General features: G+C 29.0%; 1 protein-coding gene across 3 annotated transcripts in view; it reads right to left on the bottom strand.

Annotated features, from left to right (window-relative positions):
* The window catches only part of LOC106687509 (cytoglobin-2), a 389,676-nt gene that overhangs the window by 321,796 nt on the left and 44,290 nt on the right, over positions 1-23,590 (bottom strand). The window contains exon 1 of one of the 3 annotated variants that reach the window (XM_014431436.2): positions 7,833-7,894. The exons of 1 other annotated variant lie outside the window; for it this stretch is intronic. The gene's annotated coding sequence lies outside the window, so the exon portion shown is untranslated. Of the gene's footprint in view, positions 1-7,828; positions 7,895-23,590 lie in introns of those variants that run through there. One more of the 3 variants, XM_067052440.1, reaches the window with a different exon arrangement.

Below are 23,590 nucleotides of genomic sequence, written 5' to 3'. Positions count from 1 at the left end.
ACATATTTTTGAAGAATGTACTCACTATTTGCCAACAATAAACAGGATAGGACTGACCCCAAATTTATCAGAAGCTCTCACAGATGAGGAAGCTAAAATTAAATTAGTGTTTGAATTTTTAAAAGCACATCGCCTTCTTTCTAAATTATAACTCCTCTTCGATTTTAATTTTTAATTTTTATTTATTTATTTTTTTTTTATCATGCCATAGGCGTTGATGACCAGAGGGTTTTACGGCTTTAAGCAACAATCAATAACAACAACAAAGATTATGATGTTGATGAATACTCATTATGTTATAGACCTAACAATAAAATTAAAAATTATTATAGCAATTTGAAAGACAAAATTGAAATAAAAAGTCAATCAGGATTGGTATATAAAATTCCGTGTTTAAATTGTCCATCTACCTATGTAGGTGAAACAAAGCAATTGTTGGGGGATAGAATACATCAACACAAAAATTATACAAGAAATAAGGAAAAGGATCTAAATAATACATTAGTGCAGCATGCAGCTAAAAACCAACACATTTTTTTATTTTGATAACACCATAATTTTACATAAAGAAAACAATATGTTCAAAAGAAAAATACTTGAGTCAATTTATATATCAGAGAACATCAATTATACAGTTAAATTTAAAACAGATACAAGGAATTTAAACCAACATTATGCAGAGATTTTAAGTAAAATAAATATATGAAAAATATGAAAAAAAAATTTTTGTTACTATTTACAATGAATTTTAATAATTGGAATAAATACAAATTAAGACCTAAAATCAATTTGAATTAAATTAATAACAAGTCTGACCTGAGTGTATGAAAGGTTATAAATAGTTTGTTTATATGATAGTGTAGTATAGAGTAATTGAAAATTAAAAGTGTTAAAAATTAATGAAGTTTTGAAAAAATAGGTAACTAAGGTTGTTGTTATAATTACTACAAATGAATGTATAATAAACTGTTAAATGTATAGATTATCCTTGAGGATGGCCGAAATGGCCGAAACGTTGGACTATTGATAAAATAAAAACTGTTGAGACTAAAGAAGGATACCATTTTGATTTATTTAATAAATAAATAACAGTCTCAAGAAATTGAAAAAATTATAATATTTTACGTCTTTAAATTTAAACTTTGAAGAATGGTGCCAAAACCGGAGGATTAAAATAAATTCCAATAAATCCCACCAAATCACATTTACCCTTCGACGTAAACCCATGACCTCTTGCCCTACAGTATCCTTTAATAATACCCCACTTATTCCTGTCCAACAGATCCGTTACTTAGGACTACATCTCGACAAACGACTGACATGGAATCCTCAGACAAGAAACAGCTCGTAGATTCCGACTATTGCAACATTTACTAGAAAAACGGTCTAACTTGCCAATCCATAACAAAAGACTGATCTACATGACTATTATAAGGCCTTTCTGGACATACGGAGTTGAGCTTTGGGGCTCCACTAAACCATCAAATTCCTCCAGAATCCAATCCTTACAGTCCAAAATCCTTCGTAAAATCCTTAATGCTCCTTACTTTGTCACAAATCAAGTCATCCATCAGGACCTCAATGTTCCATATGTTGCCGATTTCGCCAGAACCAGATACCGTTCCTTCCATAATAAACTTCTCAACCACCCAAATCCATTTGTTTCTAACCTGGCTTCTCCTTAATTACCTAATAATCCTCCTAGGCGTCTTAAAAGAAGATGGCCTCGAGATCTTCTCCTCTAGAAATGTTTTTGGAGTTCTATCAGTGGGTAGATTCTCCACATGTTTGTATCATGTCACTATGTCACCTACAGCAAATTTACTTGTTGTATATATGTGTATACAGTTGTAAATAACAATAAATAAATTATTAAAAAAAAAAAATTAAGCTAGCTGGAATATAACACATTACTTATAATAACTATAATATATTATACACAACTATAATAAATGGTATAAATAAGTTTTTGTAAATAATATATTTGTATCATTAAAATATATACATACGAACACTACTTAATCATGACCTCAGATTAACGGACTGAGGAAGGAAAATAAATTAAGTACAGTAGGAAATGGGTTTTTTAGACATAATTTCATAAAAATCTGAGAGAAATTGGTAAACGATATTTTTTCAAAGCAGTGAGAAATGTACATAAAAATAAAAATAATTCTCTTTGTCATTTAATTCTGATTACACACCAAAATTGACGAATAATATAAATTTTTTTTCGATAATTCAAATATAATTATTATGGCTATTAAAGACCGTAATGCTCTAAACAGAATGAAATATAAAAACATCTCATTTAAAGAAGAAACTCTGAACAATTTTGCAACTATTATTAAAAATTCACTTCTTCGGCACGACCACAGATAAAGTGTAGACATACGAAATTGATAATTAACAAAAATGTATATATATATATATGTATAATTAGAATAAACAGATTGGAAGATGAAAACTGAGTTTTAATTTTTTGCGGCGCTACATAAACTTCCATCATCATAAAAAAGCACTTAAGAGTATCGGAAGAGCTTTTATTTGTGATCTATTGAAAAACATTTTTAGATGCTTTACGATCTTCAAAGTACATTTATTTTTGTATTGGACGGCAAGAAAAAAAAGACAATTCTTTCTGTTTGTAAATTGTTTTTAAAAACAATTTATGATGCTTTCTCTTCAAAGATGGGTTAAAAAAAATTACATTTAAAGAAAGTTTCCAGATTTTTTTCTTTGCATTTTCAGAATATTTTTTTATAAGTATTTAATGTGCAATGAAACTGCTAACTTTAAAGTATATATTTAGTTCTAAGTTGTGTCTTAGCTTATCTTATCTGTATATATGTTGATCGTTTTATAGTTTGAGGTAAAATACAAATAATTTAGTAATCTTATAATTTAGGTATTACAATTAGAAAATATTCATGTTATATAGTAGTGTGAAATGGAATATTTTAGGGCGTAAATATTAACATAAAATTAGCTATACACAGTGTTGATGACTTGAATTTTACACAAAGGGAGCAAGTTTGTTTAGCAAATTATTTCGAGTAAAGACTCTGTTTTACTAAACAATAAAAATGAATAAATAAACCTTCAACAAAATATGAAGTATTTTCAAGATGTTTTCGTAAAACCCGAGGATTAAAAAATAAGTCCTTTGCCGTCCGCGTATTTTCTGGTAAGCTACAGGTCACCCAGAGATGATCCTCTAAATTGCTCATAACTAGGGATAGGATTTTTATGTTTTCACATATTTTTATCTGACCTTGATATATGCGATTCCTTACTAACTAAAGGTGTTTCAAGACATTTCTGGCCAAAAGAAGCCATTTTTTTTCACATATTTTTAAATATTTGGCCTTTTTTACATATTTTGTTGTAAATCACATATTTTCTGAAATATTTGTTATTTTTAACATATTTTTAGGTCCTGAATTACATATTATGTCCTTTTGTCCCGAATTACATATTTCCTTAAATTGTTTGTTCAATTGTAAATACATTTTTCGCAGTTACAACGTAAAATTCAAGAGAATGCAAGAAACTTAAAAGTGAAATTTATCATTTATCAATAATAGTGCGTACAAATTCTATATCTTCATCTTTGAACACAAATTAAAAGCAGTGGCAATAATAAATTTTCACACAGAATTACATCGAGAATTTCTAAGAATCAATTAAAAACAACAAGGGTTTTATTCCTTATTATAACAAATGATGACACAGCCGCCCAAGTGATGCAGAATACCGAACTAGATGCAATGGAAACAGCTTCATTTCAGTATGCCCCTATAACATCAGTAGATGTTAAAAGATCTTTTAGCCGGCACAAGTCCATTCTGCGGTCAAACCGACGAAGATTTTTATTTGAAAATTTAAAAATGCCTTTAATCTGCAATAATATTGTAACTGACTCTTTTGAATAATTGATTTCTTTCAAAGTTTCATATATTTTTCAAAGTTTTATATATTTTTCTAAAGTTTTCTTTTTCTTTTTAATAAGGATTATTCTTTATTTCCACTTCTGATTTGTTCATAATTCATTCTGAGTTATTATTAATCAATTAGTTTAATTAAAATTACTAATTAATGTCTTGTAATTGAACAGCTATGTTTTCTTTAAGTTAATTTTTTTGTATATATTTTAACATAATTTCTTTAAAATAATATTCATATAATATATAATAAACACGTATTTATGTAACTTTTTTTAAGTTATAAAATTACTAATTAATTAGTAATTTATATTGTTGAATAATAACAAATTTATAAATACATATTATTTACATATTTTTTTAAATATTTGACAATTTATTAGCATATATTTCGGATAATCCGATCCCTACTCATAACCATCTGCCATTTCTTTTCAAATGGGCGACCATTGGTAGTTCATATCTCGTCTAATCATGAAACTAGAGGAAAAATACAAAGTTTTTCAGAATCAGGGGATTCTTTGGAAATATAGAGAAAAATTTTGGCCGCTAGTTTGGATTAGTGTGCTACCTCAGATCCAGCAAACTATTTTTCTAAATCAATTTATATAAAAGACTTGCTAGGCCAATAATTTTACACGGAAAAGTGTAGTACGTCAAAGATGAGTGAACAGGAACCGAACGTATTTGATAGAAAGATCCTATTAGTAGCAATTATAACAGACTAACTGAAGGACTTATTGACGTAGATAAAAAAAAGACATCTATGACCTATTTCAAGATGAGGATGGGTTGGATGTCATGAATATAAGACGACTAAGTTGTGTCGGCCACGATGCCAGATTGGACCATACGCAGAAACCAAAGCAACAGTTGACAGACCCTTTTAGAAGTTTATAAACCTCTAGAAGGCCAAACCTGATCTGGGCTGGTGGTAGATAAAAAAACATGGAGTCAGAAATTATATGGTGCTTGTACAAGACCGAATCATATCGTGAAAACCGATGAAGACCAGGATTTGACACCGCTATATTGCAGGGCAGAAACCGGTCGGTTACCTAGTTTTTTAGTTATTTTGGAATCACTTTTACATAAGCTTAAAAAGTAACGAAATTGTAAAAAAAATATCAATTAAATATGGATTATCTCTTAAACGAGTCGATTGATTTTTTCGATAAATGAAAAATAATTTGTAGCTGTTGAATTGAAAGGTAATAAAATTTCCTCCAAAAAGAAAAAAAAAACATAGAAATCGGACAATCATTAGCAAAAATACGTAGTGTAGACTGTTCTAAAAAATATTCGCATTTTGAAAGGTATTTGAAGAGATTCCTATGAAAACGTGTTTAATTATCTATTAGTAATGAGAATAAATAAAATATTTCGGAAAATTGAAGTTACCCCTTGCCAAATTACTAATTGGACCAATCTTAATTAGTGTTTGTACAGCAAACAAATTTCATGTTGAGCTTGGCACAAAATCCAGTTAGAAATGTCGTGCGTGTCTAAATCGACCAGATATTTTATTGTTTGTAATTTCCTGGTAAAATATTTTTTTTTTTAATTCAAATAATAAACCATTGTATAACATACAGCATTTCTTGAGTTTACTGTTTTAGTATATTAATTTTTTTCTTAAACTAAATATTCTTTAATAAATCTATAAATATAAACTTTATTTCTATTCATCATGTTGTAATAATAATACGAAATTTTATTTTATCCTTTTAAAATTTATAATGAACATTTTTACACGTTTATAAATTATATGGACAAAATTTGAGCTCTGATTTGGATATTAAAAAACATCATTTTCATTTAATTAAAAAAATATTTTTCTTATTAAACATAACATTAACCATTAATTCAACTTTTAATGGCCCGAGTCAGTACCTAACCACACCCTGCTGTAATAAGATGTTACGTTATACGCGTAATTGGATATTAATAAGTTGAAGGTACAAAATGGAGTTACCACCTTGTTCATCAAGGAAAACATTTTTATTACAGATCCAATTTTATTAAAGCGAAATAATTTATCTTACTCAATTCATAGTTTAAATAAAAAAAATTCTGACTTTTTTAAAAATATTCCATTGTTATCTATAAAGAGAAAACATGGATTTTTGGAATTATTCAGATAAAAGTCAAATTAAAATAAAAAGCATAATGTTTGTTATCATTTCATATTTTAAGAGATGAAAATTATCGCTCATTATATAAAATTACTACTTATAATAAATACGAGGTTATCATAAAACTATTATGATATTTATTATGAACTAATTTGAATATTACCAACTCTAAAAATTAATATGTGGAATAAAAATTGTTTTATTCTAACAAGGGGTCTACTAATATGAAAAACTGTGTCTTAATCAATATTGGGTCAGTTTGGTATAGAATCATACTCGTTGAGAAATGGCACAGTCTTGGTCAAAATCGGCGAAACTGAAAAAAGTGAGATTTTAAAATTATTTTCAGTTCTTTTGATGATGAAGGAGCGATTTTTTTATAAACGCTGTTCTATAGATTTACAATTGAATTAAATGTTCTACACTTTGAGATAAAGTTTCTCATTTGTAAAAAACAGTCAAAAATTGGTGAAGACCACTTGTTAATTCAAACAATATTGGTTTAAAAAAAAATTTCTTTTTATATTACACCAATAATGGATTATTTGATCTTAAAAAAATCTTTTAAATTTCACAATTATTTTGAAAAAAAAATGATACCAATATCTCCCCCTTTCTAACCCTGATTATCCGTTGAAGGGTCAAACCCCACTTTTCAGAGGATCTAATGAGCCCCTGGAGGATATTGCGACATCAGACCCGATTTACGTCAAATAAAACTGATAATAAATTTTACGGTTACGGAAACGGGAATTGTTAGGGCAGTTCCTTGCCAACTGATTAAAATAACAGTTAAACCCCGCTTATACCAGCCGAAACCGCATCATGGCCGGTTAAGGGGGAAGTCGATTAATTAAAATCCATCCAATATCTCTTCAACTTGCGTATTTGGCAAAATTTGGGATGCAATACAAATTTAATGTATAGGTCATAATTATATTTATATAAGATTAAATATAATTTTAAAAATATTTCTTTCAATGCATGATTTACTTTTTTCTATAAACCATTTTTCAATTTTTAAATGTATTCGCTAAGTCAGTTGTTTAGTATTGTTTCCCTGAATTAGTGTTTTCCCAATACTTAATTTATTTTCCTATAATCATTGGTTAAACGGGGTTCTTCTGTATATATTTTTTCTTATTCATTCTGAAGGAAACATATTTATGTTGTAACTAATGTGTTGTATTCTGGCTAAAATGAACATTAAATGTCCTTATTTTTGATGAAATAATTTTTGTCGAACCGATTTATAAAAAAACAAAAAACAATTTGAGTATAGAAACAGTCTTTTATTTTTTTATAATAGTTACAGTTAGGTTTTATTTTTACTTTTTAACATAGGGCTTACTCAGTATTTTCTTTTTACTTTATTTATGAATATTCTTTTTACTTCCAAAGTTTCTAATCTATATTGAGTATATGATTTACTGCCGAGTATTAAAAAAATCAATAATAAATTCTAGTGGATTAGAATATAAAACCATATCAATGAGATCATTAAATTATTTTTATTTAGTAAAATAATCGATCATATAAAAAATAACAAAATTAATACAAATAATGTTTTTGAAAAAGTAATTTATTTAATAATATGTTTTTTTATTTTTTTATAAAATCTATTTGGCATTACAATGATATTAAAAAAGTCTGCATGCGTTTTTTTTTATGCCTGAAACACCTTGTCCTTTGTTTATTTAAATATATATTTTTTTTATAATAGCAACACCGCCGTATATATTTACGTACTTACAAATCAGGAGAGATGAGGGAACCGGAGCGATCTGGAAGGAGGCGAGGCGTGGACTGAGTTGTTCTGGCGGGAGCTGGGTGTGCTCACGCAGGCGCTGGTGTGGCTATCCCTTCGATGGGTAGTATTAGTTAAATGTTTAAATTTATAAATTTTAATACCTTTAAAAGTAACATGATAATGAACTGAGATGTTTACCGTTCTAGGCCTCAAATAAATAAGGAGTGATTTCTGTTTGGATGGAAGATGTCTTTGGGTAGAATCGCCAGTTGTAGCTACTTCAACAATAATCTCTTTTAGTATTACGATGTCATTTCGTAGTTTAAAAGAAATCAAACTTGCTTTTAAAGGATGGTGAGGAGCGGTAGAATTTAATCCCCTCCAAAAACCGTGAAAAAATGTCAAAGGTAAAGAAAAGTGTTGAGACCTACAAAAAATAATAAATAAATAAATAAATTGAATGGACAGAAATTTTGACTGAAATTTTCATTAACTTTTTTTTTAAATTCTTCTACAAAAAAATTAAAATTCACAATAATTATTTTAATTGAATAATTTAATTTGGTTCCTTTGTATAGTGGCATCAATCTCAAAAAAGTAAAAGTTAAATTTTGCGATATGTTCTCTAACAAACAAAGGTATGATTGAAGAGTATAATAAATGATATAATATATGTTGGATCAGAACTGGAAAAATGTCACAATAATATAACATGCTATGGGAACAATTTAATAAAATAAATACAACAAAAACAATATCTTTTTGAATATCATTAAACGATAAATAAGGATTAATACACTATCTGATTTGGTTTACAGGGCTGTCTCTGGGGATCTCGAAACAAAATTAAAACGATTAATTAATTGCTTTGCACGATTCATCTTTGGGGTTCCCAGGGACGCCTCTGTCACCCAGTTTTATAAAGAATTGAAGTGGCTTTACCCCTCCTTCCGTCGTAAATATTTTCTTGCTTTCTTCCTCTACCAAATTATCCAATCCCGTCGTCCATCGTACATCTCTGATATCCATCAATTTGAAATCCTCAGGGCATTCCCGCTATACCCGCTCACGGCCTTCAGACTTATATGTAAGTGTCCATCGAACCGCAGCCTTTGGTAGATCTTTCCTCATCCGTTTGGAATTCTATTCCCTCTTTCATTCGTAGTTCTAGTACCTTTCCAACCTTCAAATCCCATATCTTCGTCCACCTTCAGTCCACCCAATGGAAGAATAACAATTGAAAGTATCAAACAAGGTTTATATATTTCTGTACTAAATGTCTCAGATTTTTGTTTATTCTTGTAAATATGTACATTAGCAGAAATTGTGCCTTTCTATTTATTAGTTTTAGTTTAATTATATTTGATTTTTTTTTCTATTACTTATTATCAGAAGTGTTTGTCATCTTATGTTTGATATGATATATGATTTTACTTTATTTATTCTATTCTTATTTTATATATTCTGTTAATTATTGTTGTTCATTTTTATCTTTTTAAATTCATTATTTTATTAAATTTTGTGACGTTTTATAATTTAATTTTTATTTTGTATTTCACTCTAAGGCTCTGAAGCCTAATTTTGACGCCTGTACATTATTCTAAAGGGATCAATCCCAGAATAAATAAAGATTATTATAATCTGTTAATCATAATTTGTTAATAAACGGCAAAATTATATTTTATTATTCATTAATTTTATCAAATAAAAAAGAGTAATCTGTACCACCGTTATGTGACCAACGGTTATGCAAGAAGGGGATTCGTTAGAATCACGCTGGACCCCTAGAATTTAATCAACTACCATTTAATGAGAATGGGTGGACCCCGGAATGCCCCCGAACCAACAGGACTCTGGCTCACAGCTACAGTGAAAAAGAAAATAATTATCAGTCAGAGCCTAGGTCCTTGGAGTTTGTAGCACAATGCCTTACCACTGACTACCCGCTCCTAAATGTTATCAAATATCCTTATTAAATGTTTAAGCCCTATAAAACTATCTCAATGAGTATGAAACCTATCAGAAGACCACTTATTGCTCATTGATGGAAGAGTTTAATTGGTAGATCCGTTTTGGATGAGATCAAAAAATGTGAAAAAATCGATTCTATTAAGTGGAAGTGGTTTGATTTCCGTGAACTTTTCCACTGCCCCTCTTAGACCGACCTCAGATGTGTTATTTCAATTTCGTACGACTTTCTGTTTTGAACTAGGCTGTTAACACATGTACAGACACCCAGATCATTTTGCGAGAATAGGTTATTTTGCCATTCTTCTTATTACACACAATAAAAATAAGGAAGAAAATATTACACCAAAAAACAAAAAGAACATACTAAATAATTCAAAACACTATCCAAATTATAGTCTCAAAACTTTTATCTCTTTTACACGTCCAACGCTTCGGCCAATTCGGCCATCTTCAGGGACAATCTACTTAATTCACTATGAAACATATCATTTAACCATTCCAAGAACTTCATACAGGCTATTCTGCCCTGGTCAAAACATTTATATCCAATAAGTCAAATATCCATTAAAAATCACAGTCAAAATTATTTCTCTTTAACCACTATTAATACACTTTTATTACAACTATTGTAAGGTTGTAATAAAAGTGTATTAATAGTGGTTAAAGAGAAATAATTTTTACTGTGATTTTTAATGGATATTTGACTTATTGGATATAAATGTTTTGACCTGGGCAGAATAGCCTGTATGAAGTTCTTGGAATGGTTAAATGATATGTTTCATAGTGAATTAAGTAGATTGTCCCTGAAGATGGCCGAATTGGCCGAAGCGTTGGACGTGTAAAAGCGATAAAAGTTTTGAGACTATAATTTGGATAGTGTTTTGAATTATTTAGTAAAAAATTGCCAGTCTCAAGAAAGAATTTTAAGATTATAAATAAAAAAAAAAGAACATAATTACTAAACGATAGTATATATCGAGGTTTTAATATTTCGAGAACAACAATATGATAAATGCTAATATATGATTTAGCCATCTACAGAGTGGCCGTAGCTCCAGGGAGAGACACCTGTTTTTGTTTACCACAGTAGTCTTGTATACCAGCTTTTCACATCGAGATGATATAATTCGATACCTGATATGTATTAATGTATTAACAATTATTAATATTATAACAGTCTTTGCCATATGTCTTGTCATACCTGTGCCGGATATGATACCTGTCAACAAAGTAGACTTCGCAAGTGGTTTAAGGGCACAGATGGAAAGGTCCTTGCTGAACAAATCTATTAAAAATAGGTATTGCCTACTGGCTTTGTTGGTAGGCAGGTCAATAATAGTTTGTGAACAACACCTGTACCAAGCAATTTTGTGCCAGCTCCTTATAACTTTTTTTTTCTTGGGCATGGCTAATAATAGGCAATGAGGAAATAAGATTCCCAAAAAGCCACGCCCCTTTTTGAAAAAAAGTGGGGGCAGAAGAAAAGAGAGCACGGAAGAAGTTAGAGTAATGTATATAATTGTAATTGATTGAAAATAACTAAAATAAGATACATTTTGACCAGACAAAGTCCTAAGAAGGGCTATGAGACCTAAACGCCAACCCTTATGAACAAGATGTCTCCTACGTCACTTCATCCCACGGCATGAATCACCAAACTCAGCAGTCATTCAGATATATACATTAGGTAATAAGTCATAATTTAATTCATATTTTATAGCAACCATTCACCTGGATCATTTTATAATTTCCTTTAATCATATCAATGTAAATAAACACTTTGTCCCTTGATGTAGTTTATATATTATTATATTACCCAATACCACTCCTTGTTATATTATATAATTAATGGTAACAATATTTTATAAATATAAAATATAATTGGTAACTAGTATGGTATATAAGTGGTAAACACACGAAAGGCCTTTTGGAATAGAATCCAATTATAATAATAGTTTTGCAGGACTCAATATAAATTAATTAATTAACTTATTTTTGGATAATTGCCTTCAGAAATTATCCTGGTGTTCCACCAAACAGATAGCAATATGTGTGTGGCTTGAGGGAGAGAGAACCTTCTGTTATTTTTCCATTTTTATTTATTTTTGTTTTGATCTCCTCTTGAGAGATAATGATATTATATATTATGATCCAATACTCGCTATAAGTGAATGTTTTAAAGTTAAAGTAGGTAAGGTTACCTTAGAGTGGAAAGGGTAGTTTTCAAATTTTCGCATTTTTTTCAATATTGTTTGAATTAATTAATTTTTTAACTCAAGTCCCCTCTTACAGTTATAAATAAATATTTCACCAATTATTAAAATATTAAATAGATGGTACTATCTATAATATACTCAGTGGAGCGGCTTTCCCCTCCTGGGCCAACCCCTTATCATTATACTCATGGCCATATGGCAAAGGAAGGGGATCATTTTATATATATATATATATCAATATTGTTATCTATATATTTTCAATAAAGGTCATAAAAAAATACTATCTATAATGTACACACTCAATTTATGAATGAATATAACCTTAGCTCATGAATAATGAATCCTCTCTAATAACAAATGATATGACAAGTTTTATGGGTGTCAACGAATCGACTTTATTGCATGAAAAGCTAAATCGGCCGTTTAAACTTCAATGTCATTTCTATGACTAGAAGTATTTATTGCAAGAGGTCCAACTTTTTTATGATCTTATTATTATTATTGCCAAATCTGTAGTGCATTATGATCTTAAATTTGTTCAGAAACTAATAGTATATAATATTTCCTTTATTCCAATATCAGAGATTATTTTGTAAACAAATCTTAGATTCTAGAAATATTTGAAAAGGTGAGAATGGAAGGATCTGAAGAATATCTGAACTGAAAGAGGAGGAAAGAAATAGCTTTCAGAAGATGGAATGGAAGGATTGTCATGCAATTGTAAAAGTTATCATGATGTCAAGTTGAGAGGAGTAGAAGTGAAAATGGAATTGTGTATAGACAGATTTCAAACGAGAATTTTGATTCTTCTGTTAGAAACGATTGACAGTTGATTTTAGTACCTGTTTGAATAAATTGTTGTTTAAAAAAAAACAAGTCTGTTTTGATAAAACTTTTATCGACATTGCTATGACATAAGCTATGACAAATCCTTTACTTATGTCCATATGTTGTACGCTTCGGTTATAAAATGATTAGTAAGGTTTTAAGACTTTTAGGTAATGATAACAGGAATTGAGACTTTTAAGAGATACTCATAATGTTAATATTGTAATAACAATATTTCAATCAGCCATATTTTTCAAGAATGACAGATAATCCTTAGGGACGATATCAAAACAGTAGAATTCGTAGTTAAATTTTTGAAGTCAAAAAAGTTATTGATGACATCATGATTTTTTGACATCAAATAAACAAAAATAAAAATATAAGAATAAATAAATATTAAATAATTGCGTTGATGGTCTGGAAGGTCTTGCGCCATTAAATAAAAACTAATGAACGAAATACTTATAAGGATAATATTTTTTAATTATCTTCTTTGTTTTAATACATATTTTAAATATAATAATTAATTAAGAGGCACTTTCGATCAAGAAATTATTATTGTATAAGCACACTCGGCAATACTTCACAATTGATAGATTTAGAGATGTAGATAGATTAACTAAATTCAACTGAAGTTTCATATATATATACATTGGATTAATAATTGAATCAATTGCTTAATTGAATCAATATTTCGCTCCTATAGAGGAATTAATCTAAATCATGTTAATGAAGGTTAAAAGAGCACACATTCGGCTTTCGACGGTGTATAGCATTCAAGCATGCAATTTATAATAAAAAATAAACAAAATTTAAAGAGAAACCCTGCCTTAATTCTATTTATTTTTTAATAATATGGGTAAAAGTCCATATTGGTATATATAATGTATTGTTGTCCATATAGGTTGTATCTTGGCTAATAATTGTCCAAAATCATTTTTTTTTGTTTTACATCTAATTTGATCACCACATAAATATTATTATCTAGATATGAAAAACCAAAAATTCAATTGTTATAAAATAACAGTGAAAATTTGTTTAGTTCCTTAGAACGTGCCAAAATAGTTTAAACTCGGTGATAATTTTTTTTCTACCGGAGAAATTGAGACTTTTTTTTAATCCATTGTATTATTGTTAATACTGGTCCAATTTAGTTGAATTTTTTCTTCTTCCAGATAATTAATTTATTTTTTCTTTAAATAAATAATTTAATTTCTATCCATTTTAGTCTCAACACATTTTATTTTTCTTATAAGTCTGACGTTTCGGCCATTCCGGCCATCCTCAGGGACAATCTACTTAATACAATTTTGGAATTATATGATTTATAAAACTCTAACTCCATGCAGGCTATTCTGCCCAGGTCAAAACAATAATTTCTAATTAGTCAATATTCACATTAAAACCAAATTTAAAATCATTTATCACAGTCACTATTTGTTAAAACTTTATCATGGGTTGTGATTTATTAAACAATTAATTTATTTATCATGAATATATTATATAAGATATAAATATTATATATAGTTTTTATATAACCTCATTGTTTTTCAATCTGGATACGATATTGAAATAATTTTGATAGACTGATTATTGAACTGCAGTAAAAGATTTTTTAAGAGTGCAACGTAGTAAAAGTAACGCAACAAACGCTAAAACACGAATTTTCTTAAAATGTTTACCTTACTTAAGAAAAAAAAAGAAATACTCTCTACTCGACTCAACATGAAATTTGGAAGAGCTAATTAAAAAAATCAAAACTGGAGACATAAAATAAAATGCTTGAAAAGTGTTTCTTTATTTGAAACCAACATTTTACCTATATAAGTGCATTAAATATAAAACTTGTTAATGTAGGTCAAAAGAGCAGATTCATCAAGGTAAAATATTTTAATTATGGATTTTTTGGAAAAAATGATATTAAAAAGTTAATTTAAACGAATATGATTTGCATTTTGATTTATTATGTATAGTTTATGCATTTTATATATTTTTTATTTTCTCTTAATAATTAGTTATAAGATGTTAAGATGATAGTTATAAGACTTTGCAGTTACCACCTAATGGCTATTACTGTTTATAAAGTTAAAAAACCTTTAGTAGAATCGATTTCAAATATAGAAATTAACAAAACAGAAATATATGAGAACAATACTTTCCTGTCGAATCGTTATAAGAGTAAGACACGACAGTTCGCTGTGACGGTTAACATGATGATAATTTTACTGTCGCAGGATGACACTAATTAAGCCAAGAAAAAATTTATCTTAAAAAAAAAATTAATTTCAAATATGAAATAAAGAATATTTTCAAGAGTACTAAATATGAAAATAGTTTATAATATAATCTGGAGTGAAGTTAAAGATGCTAGAAAATGGCCATTAGAAAAGGCCGAAAAGTTGCACAAGTGGAGTGTATAAGTATATAATAAAACTGTGATAAGTTTCTATTATAAAATATAATACAAAATAATATAGGCTTTATGTAGTTCAAAAGTTTTTTTTCTTTAATTTTATAAATTAACATTTAATAATAAAACAATATAGTTATTTATACTAAATGATGAAAGAAAGTAGCTTAAAAGAAGCACTATTTAACTGCAACAATTATTCAAGGTTAAAAATTTTTTCAGGATGTGTCATCTGGAAAAGGACTCGGACCAATCCCGTTAACATTGAATAAATTTCCTTTATTCAATCTCATAAAAACATTTTCCATTTAATTTTATATTAATATATGGAGATTCAATTCCTGGCAAAATTGATTTTTCTTTTTTTTACCAAATGTGAGACACATATGCAAAGCCGCAAAAAATAAAACTTATAACGAGGAAGCCCTCAATATTTATTTTCCATCTCCTTTATTCCTAAAATAATATAATAAAATATGAAAATTATTGGAAAAACAGAAACGCTTTGACATTTGGAACAACTTAATTTGATTAAATCCTTGATTAAATACCAAACTTTGATTAATTTGAGTAATTGAAACAGTCAGAATTTGTCATGGTCTATACTACCTCACTCCAATAAAGAAATGCTAATTAATCATAAAGTTCACATTGCAAAACAAAATGGTTATTCTTGAGTACCTTTCTACCAAAATATTAAAAAGGGAAAAGTATAAATCTTAAGAAGTTCTATTTTCTATTTTAAATTGATCTGTATTTAATTGTTATTAATTCTTGTTTTATAGAGGATTTCATCAAAAAAGGGTTCATGAAGTTCTACTCCCAGTTGCCGACAGTTAAAGGAGCAGTGACCTACAACCTGGGAAACCCAACCTCAACCCGAAGACTGAAGCCCCGACTGCTGTAGGACATTCTGTTATAAATTCTAATTAATATACAATTAATTCATAGTCACACTACCTCTATTTTACTTATTATTATTATTCATTTTATTTATTATTTTTATTTTTTCTCCTTTCTTTTCTCGTTCCTTTTTCAAATTAACTTGTTTCTTTTTACTATTAGAGGGCAATTGTTTGTTTTATTTAAGTATACCAATATCATTATTTTTTGTTATTAGTTTTACTTTCCTCTTTTATTAAGAAGCATTATTCTTATCTATTTTTTTTTCTTCTTTTAATAATAACATTGTATATACAAAAATATATATGTAATATAACGGTTATATCAACCATGTAAGGCCCACCAGGCCGATCTAGTATAAAATAAAAAAAAATTGTTTTGTTCACTAAATATTTTCTTTCAGGCCTCAAAAAAAAAAATAATAATAATAAAAAACATCCAATCTTTTATAAACTTCAATAACCATATTATATCACATTAACTATAAGCTATAATCAAATAATGTAATACAGTTTTCATATTATTTTTGTATCATTACAGTCTTATTATAATTTATAATAAATTTTATTGTCATCTTATAGTCCTACCCTAGTATAAAAATTAAAAAAAACATTTTTGTATTAATGAGTTTTAGCCATGATGATGGCCTAAAAAGTGGGGCGAAACTTTTTAGTATAATAAATAGTTTTTGACTGACACCAGGACCCATATTCCTTCATATATAAAGAGTGCTTAAAAGAAAAAGTTTATACCGTATAACCTATTCTGTTTGTGCATATAACTTAACTGGAACACATGTCGCAGATAAGTCCTCCATACATCACCGAAGAAGGAAATTGTTTCCAATATGTATGCTTATAATGGAGGACCGAAGGCCTCACGTCTAAACCATAATGGAGGTACACACCACTCATGCATGCAAAAGGAACCGGATGTTCTTCAGTAATATAAATCAGGACATTTTTTCCTTTAGGAGAAAACTTTAAAAGAATTTTAATTGTAGAAGGGACTACTTTAAATCGTCAATGGTAAAAAAAAAAAATAATTTTAAGAAAAAAATCCAGTATTTCTTACTTTTTTAAATCAAATAGAATAACACATATTACATACAAAAAATATAAAATCTTCATCAAACCATAGTATTATTAATAACCAAAAGTTTTTTTCGATTTTGTAAAATTTTAAATAAATAGGGTCCGTTCTTAATCCCTTTACAGTATACTGTGGCCATTCAGAACCTGAGTAAATCGTAAATCTAGTTTAATGCCTTACCTTTTATTCCCAGTTCGAGGACTAGCCAATCTTTACAGACTTGGTCAAAAGTTGTTTCCGTGTCTACCCACACAGTAGTGGTATGCTCCTAATTTTGGAAACCATATTTATATTATGGTATAAGCAGCTAAAGATATTAATAAGCAACAGTTGAGCAGAGGTGGAATAATCAGAACCCTAACTTCAGTCCATACCACTCACTTTCTAGGAATGTTATGACTTAGGACTGGACATAATCGGCTTAACTCTGACCACTACAAACCATTGGAGACGATGATAAGGCAATAGAATTGGTGTTCCAGTTTTTAAAATCACAAAATTTACTGACAAAAATATAACTTGATCGGAAGAAATAAAAAATAATAATAAAAAAAAAAAATTAAAAATAAATAAAATTTAACGAATATTAGCAAAATTAAATAAAATATAAATGGCGTTGATGATCAATGAAGTTTGGCGCCACTAAACAACCAAACAAACAAACAAACAAACTACAAACAATTTAAAATTGGTCAAACACCTATGTATGAATGAGGAAGAGGCGAGGAACAATGGAGGCAGAGATGGTCAGAACTGGCTGATTTGGTAACCAAGCTGTATGACGTAATTTTTCTTTGAAGCTGAATTTTTCTTTTATTCCTTGGTCATTTGGATCCCAACGAAGAAGAAGAAGAAGACTCCGTTTATACACCAAAAATCATTAAAAATGTGGTGTTTTTTTGGTACAAGATTATATATTTTATATAATGTGTCACATATTTAATAATTTAAAAAAAAGTTCTTAATAATTTATTTATTGTTATTTACAACTGTATACATATATATACAACAAGTAAATTTGCTGTAGGTGACATAATGACATAATACAAACATGTGGAGAATCTACCCATTGATAGAAATTTCTAAAGGAGATCTCGAAGCCATTTTCTTTTCAGACGCCTAGGACGATTATTAGGTAGTGAAGGAGAATCCAGGTTAGAAACGAGTTGGTTTGGGTGGTTGGGAAGTTTATTATGGAAGAGTCGGTATCTGGTTTTGGCCAAATCGGCAACATAGGGGTCCTGATGGATGATTTGGTTTATGACAAAGTAAGGAGAATTTAGGATTTTACGAAGGATTTTGGACTGAAATGATTGGAGAGGAATCAGATGGTTTAGTGGAGCCCCATAGCTCAATTCCGTATGTCCATATAGGCCTTATAATAGTCATGTAGATCATTCTTTCGAAATGGATTGGAAGTTTGGACCGTTTGTTTAGTAAATGTTGTAATAGTCGGAATCGACGAGCAGTTTCCTGTCTTTTCAGTCTTGTATAAGGATTCCATGTCAGCCGTTTGTCCAGATTTAGTCCTAAGTAACGGATCTGTTTAACAGGAATAAGTGGGGTATTATTACGACGAAGGGGAAATGTGATTTGATGGAATTTATTGGAATTTATTTTAATCCTCCAGTTTTGGCACCATTCTTCGAGGGTGGTAATGTGGGATTGGAGGGATTGGGATACAATGGGAGGATCAGTATTCACTGACAATATTAATAAATTTAAATTATTATTAATTATTTAAATTATATAATTTAAAGTGAATAAATATTAAAAAAAATTATACCTCTAGATAAGAAATTAATTAACATGAAACTTAATATAAACAACAATATAAATAATAAATCGAAAATCCCACTTTTAACATTAGATGTACAGCTGTCCACACTCAACCTTACTTCGTTAAAGTGATTTAATTTTGCTTTATACCGAACAATAATTTGTGAAATTAAAAGTTTGACAAATTATGAGGTTAATTCAAGTACAGGAATATGGGACAATAGTCCCGAAACGTTGTGCAAAATAATAATAATTAAGAATAAAATATTCAAATTAGAAGTTTTTGGCCTCAAAAAAAATTATTGATAATTAAAATTATGGTAGGTAATTTTGTGGTGCAGTATAATAAAACATAAATAAATTTGAAATAAGGATATTAATTGGTTATAACAAAATAGGGTGTTCTTTTAATTAAAAAATTAACATATTGTAGTTAGAGTGGAAGAGTTCAATGAGTATAGGCGCTGGGCTACCAACTTATATGACCCGGGTTTCAATTCGGCTGTGGCAGATAATAACAATTTAATTTTTAAATGAAAAAATGTCTTAATCCTATTCCATTCATATTTAAATGTATGAACGAAGTATGAAAAGATAACACAGATGATTGGATTCTATTTTCATAAATAAATATTTCTGCTGGTTCAGATACAAAACCATTGAGAACGGTCGAGTTTTCAGCGGAAAAGGTCAACAGAAAATAATAGGGTAAAAAGCGGATTCGGCCCAACACAGATGGATCAATTTTAAAACAAAACTGTTTAAAGTATAAAATTGAAATGTATAAATTCAATAATCAGATATAACTAAGCACCGTAATAGCATAAGATAACACACTATTATAAATCAATTAGCAAATTAAAAATGTTAGGCATTTACTCTATATATTTTGATTTCTTTATTTGATATTTTTAAAAAAATATCTCGGCCGAGATACCTTGGATTCATTTTATACAAAAGACTCACCTGGAACCAACATACTAGACTTAAACGACAAGAACTCAACAGACGATTCAGCCAACTATACCGACTGCTCAGCCGGACTCTCATCTCTCACTAGAAAACAAACTACTAATTTATAATACTATACTCCGACCTATTTGGACCTACGGACTTAAACTTTGGGGAACAGCTAAACCGTTGAACATCAAACGTATCCAATCCTTTCAATCCAAAATCCTCAGAACCATAGTTGATGCACCCTATTACGTATCCAACAGAACACTACACCATGACCTACATATCCCTTTTGTCCTTGACTTCATACCAACCAAATTCTAATAATTCTATATAAGATTTTCCAAGCATCCTAATCCTTTGGTTCAAATCTTATCTAGTTCTACTCATCTCTACAGCCCATAAAAGGATGAAACGGCAGTGGCCAAGAGACTTATTGTAAATAAAAACGGGCAATTGGAGTTCTGCCAATGGTCAGATTCTTCACTCAAGTTGAGTGTTTGCTCACTTGCTCAGCCTCCACTGGCTCACTACCAGTGATGCGGCGAGAGGGATGCGCTGAAATCTTCTGAGCTCTGCTCTACCCCTCAGGTCGATTGTGTAAATGTTGTATATAAGAGTGTAAATGTGACTAGAGACTATATTATTATATATTTTTTTCATTCACATAGTTTAATTATGTTCAATTTGTTCATCCTTCTGTTTGTATATATTTTAAGAGAGATTTTTTTTTCATTCATTTATTTATTTTAGTATGAATGTGATCATTCATCACTATTACCTATTGCCCACAGCTGTGTGGCAGATTGTAATATCTATCAATAATTACTGGTTTTTGAGTATAGACACAGTATTATTTTATTATCATCATACCACATTATTATTAACAATTATTAAAAAAAAATTTAGCATTCATTTTGCGTAAAAATTGACTGGAAATCGATAAGCAAATTAGTGAACAGTTCCAGCGTTTGAGTGACGACAACTGGCCAACGGTTTGGGTAATGGGCACTAAAAGCCGGAAAGTTGGCCGGAGGAAGTTGGGCCGTTCTTCAGTTGTGTGTAAACTTGCCCAACGGCTCACCAAACCGTCACCCACATTACCTACCCAGCTTCAGACTATTTAGTTAGTTAGTTGCGGTCCTATCGCCCTATGATCGCATCGATTCAATCGCTAACGAAATTCCATCTTAACTGGAGAGAGCTAAGTGAGATCATTAATACCAGATTTTACCCAGTTTTTTTTTTATTAAAACTTCTTTACCGGCGTTCTAGAACTGAAAAAATTAAAAAATGATTTCATCACATGCAAGAAAGTTTGAGATGAAACGGTAATGGTGGTGGGGGGTAACGTTTGATGTATTTTACATTTAAATTGAAATAATCATGGATAAAGACCTTAATGTTCCCTACCTGACCGATCTAGCCCGAACCAGATATCACTCATTCCACTATAACTCCCTAACCACTCAAACTCCCTAGTTTCTAACCATGCTTCCATTCCTGACAATCCTCTGAGGTGCCCGAAAAGAAGATGGCCACGAGACCAGCTAATGTAAAATGTCATTAGAGTGCTACCAATGGCTAGTTTCTCTAAACGCCTGTAACACTCCAATTTAACTTAGATCAGATATACTAAATGTATAATAATGTACAGTTGTAAATAGCAATAAATAAATATTAAAAAAGAAAATTTATTTTTGATAATCCTTGGACGATTATGATATTATAATTATTCAATTAGTTAATAACAATCTTAGTTTTGATAATAATGAGCTAATGATAACTTCAGTAAATTTAATAAAAAAATAACCAAAGAATGTTTGTCTAATTTATTTTAGTAGAATTGCAAAATACATGCACGAATTGAAGGAGTTGGAATAGTAAATCACCATTCCACAATTCACATCAGATTTATTAAATGTATTATAATGTACAGTTAGTTGTAAATAGCAATAAATAAATATTTTTAAAAAAAATTGAAATATATCGTGAACTAAATATCGTACATGGCAGGAAACTGTACTGTTTTGGAGGTTTATGCGCAACAGAATGTAAATTTTCAGATGGACGAAATATTATTATTATCTTCACATATATTACTAACCATAAATAAATTTGAGACATTATATGCCTCAAAAACATGGTATTTTTGCCATATCAATCACAAGGTTTACAATTTATAAGGAAAAGTGAGAATATAAATTTGATTTCAACAATATTGAGTGAAGATTTCAATTTAAATTTCGCAAACATAGAATCTAAATGAATAATAGATTTTGTACAGGATTTTTACTCCTAAAAATTATTATTAAGTACTGCAAGGGTTGTTTTAAGAATTGCCGCAGTATTAGCACGGCATATTGAAATCACTTGATCAAATGTTTATTATTTATTTTTGGTATCACAAGCCAATCATATCAACATTTAGTAATAGAAAGAATGATGTAAACTATAATTTTACGAATAAATAATATTAGAAAATAAAATAAAAATGTTATTACCCTTTTTTTAAAAACATTTAAACAAAATTATTTATTTTTAAAATCTCCATAAACATACAGATTCATTTTTTTTATTTTTACTTAGAATAAGAAAAAGTACGGTAAAGAGATTTTAACTAGCTCAAACCACTGAAAAAAAAGAAAAGGATTATTCTACCTGTTACCAATCTGTATCTACTTATTCTAATAATTAATAATAATTCAAGCCAGAGTGGCAAAGTCATAATTTATTCCAAGGATCCACCACGAAATGAAAGTCAAACCGCCCAGGCTAGATTTAAACTGACACTGCTTCTAGCTCGAGGATTGTGGTTTAAGACGCTTTACCACCTACAGCCTCAAACAAATTTAAGAAACGTTTACTCAATTGAATTAGTAGCAGTGCTAAATATATAAATACAATTTTATTTATTCTGTTTGTGTCAATTAGTTTTATAATACAATCATTCCTATTTTTTTTATTAATAATAGTAAGTTTCTAAATATTAATAATTTTGGTTTTTGCGGAATTGTTTTTATCTTATTTATTTGTTTGTTTTAACTTAATTTATTTTAATTAATTTATATGTTGTCTTTTTTTACATTTATGTATTTTTTAAAATTTATTAAATTGTTTTTTTATTTAAAATGATGTACTGCTATAAATATTTGATTTCTGCTTTATACATACCTTAATTAATTTATTAATAATTTACATAATTGATCAAAAGTGTGTTGCGGATCACTGGAGAATTGTGTATTGGACAAATTCGTAAATTATTATTTGGCTTTAAAATCAGTATAAGTTATAAAATCATAGAAACAAATTAATTTTTAGTAGTAGAATAAATAAAACTCGACATGGTTCTCCCACCAAAATATTCGCATTTCACAATTAATTAAATAAAGTGTCTAACTAGAAGGGGCGTTAAATGTTGTGAACTTTGGAATTTCAATACTACCTATTTCACCTGTCATTTAAAATAATTTTATCACCTTCTCTAGTTGTATGTTATGTTAATTTATTTTAGTTTATATATGAACAGTAATGGATTGATGGGTTTGCTGTGTGTTATAGATGCAAAGCATTTAGGCAGAATACTCAAATAAAGCATTTATCTT

Source organism: Halyomorpha halys, unplaced genomic scaffold (genome assembly GCF_000696795.3).
Source record: "Halyomorpha halys isolate HHAL.00 unplaced genomic scaffold, Hhal_1.1 Scaffold972.1, whole genome shotgun sequence".
Lineage (NCBI taxonomy): Eukaryota > Metazoa > Arthropoda > Insecta > Hemiptera > Pentatomidae > Halyomorpha > Halyomorpha halys.
This window is presented reverse-complemented; position numbering and strand designations above follow the sequence as displayed.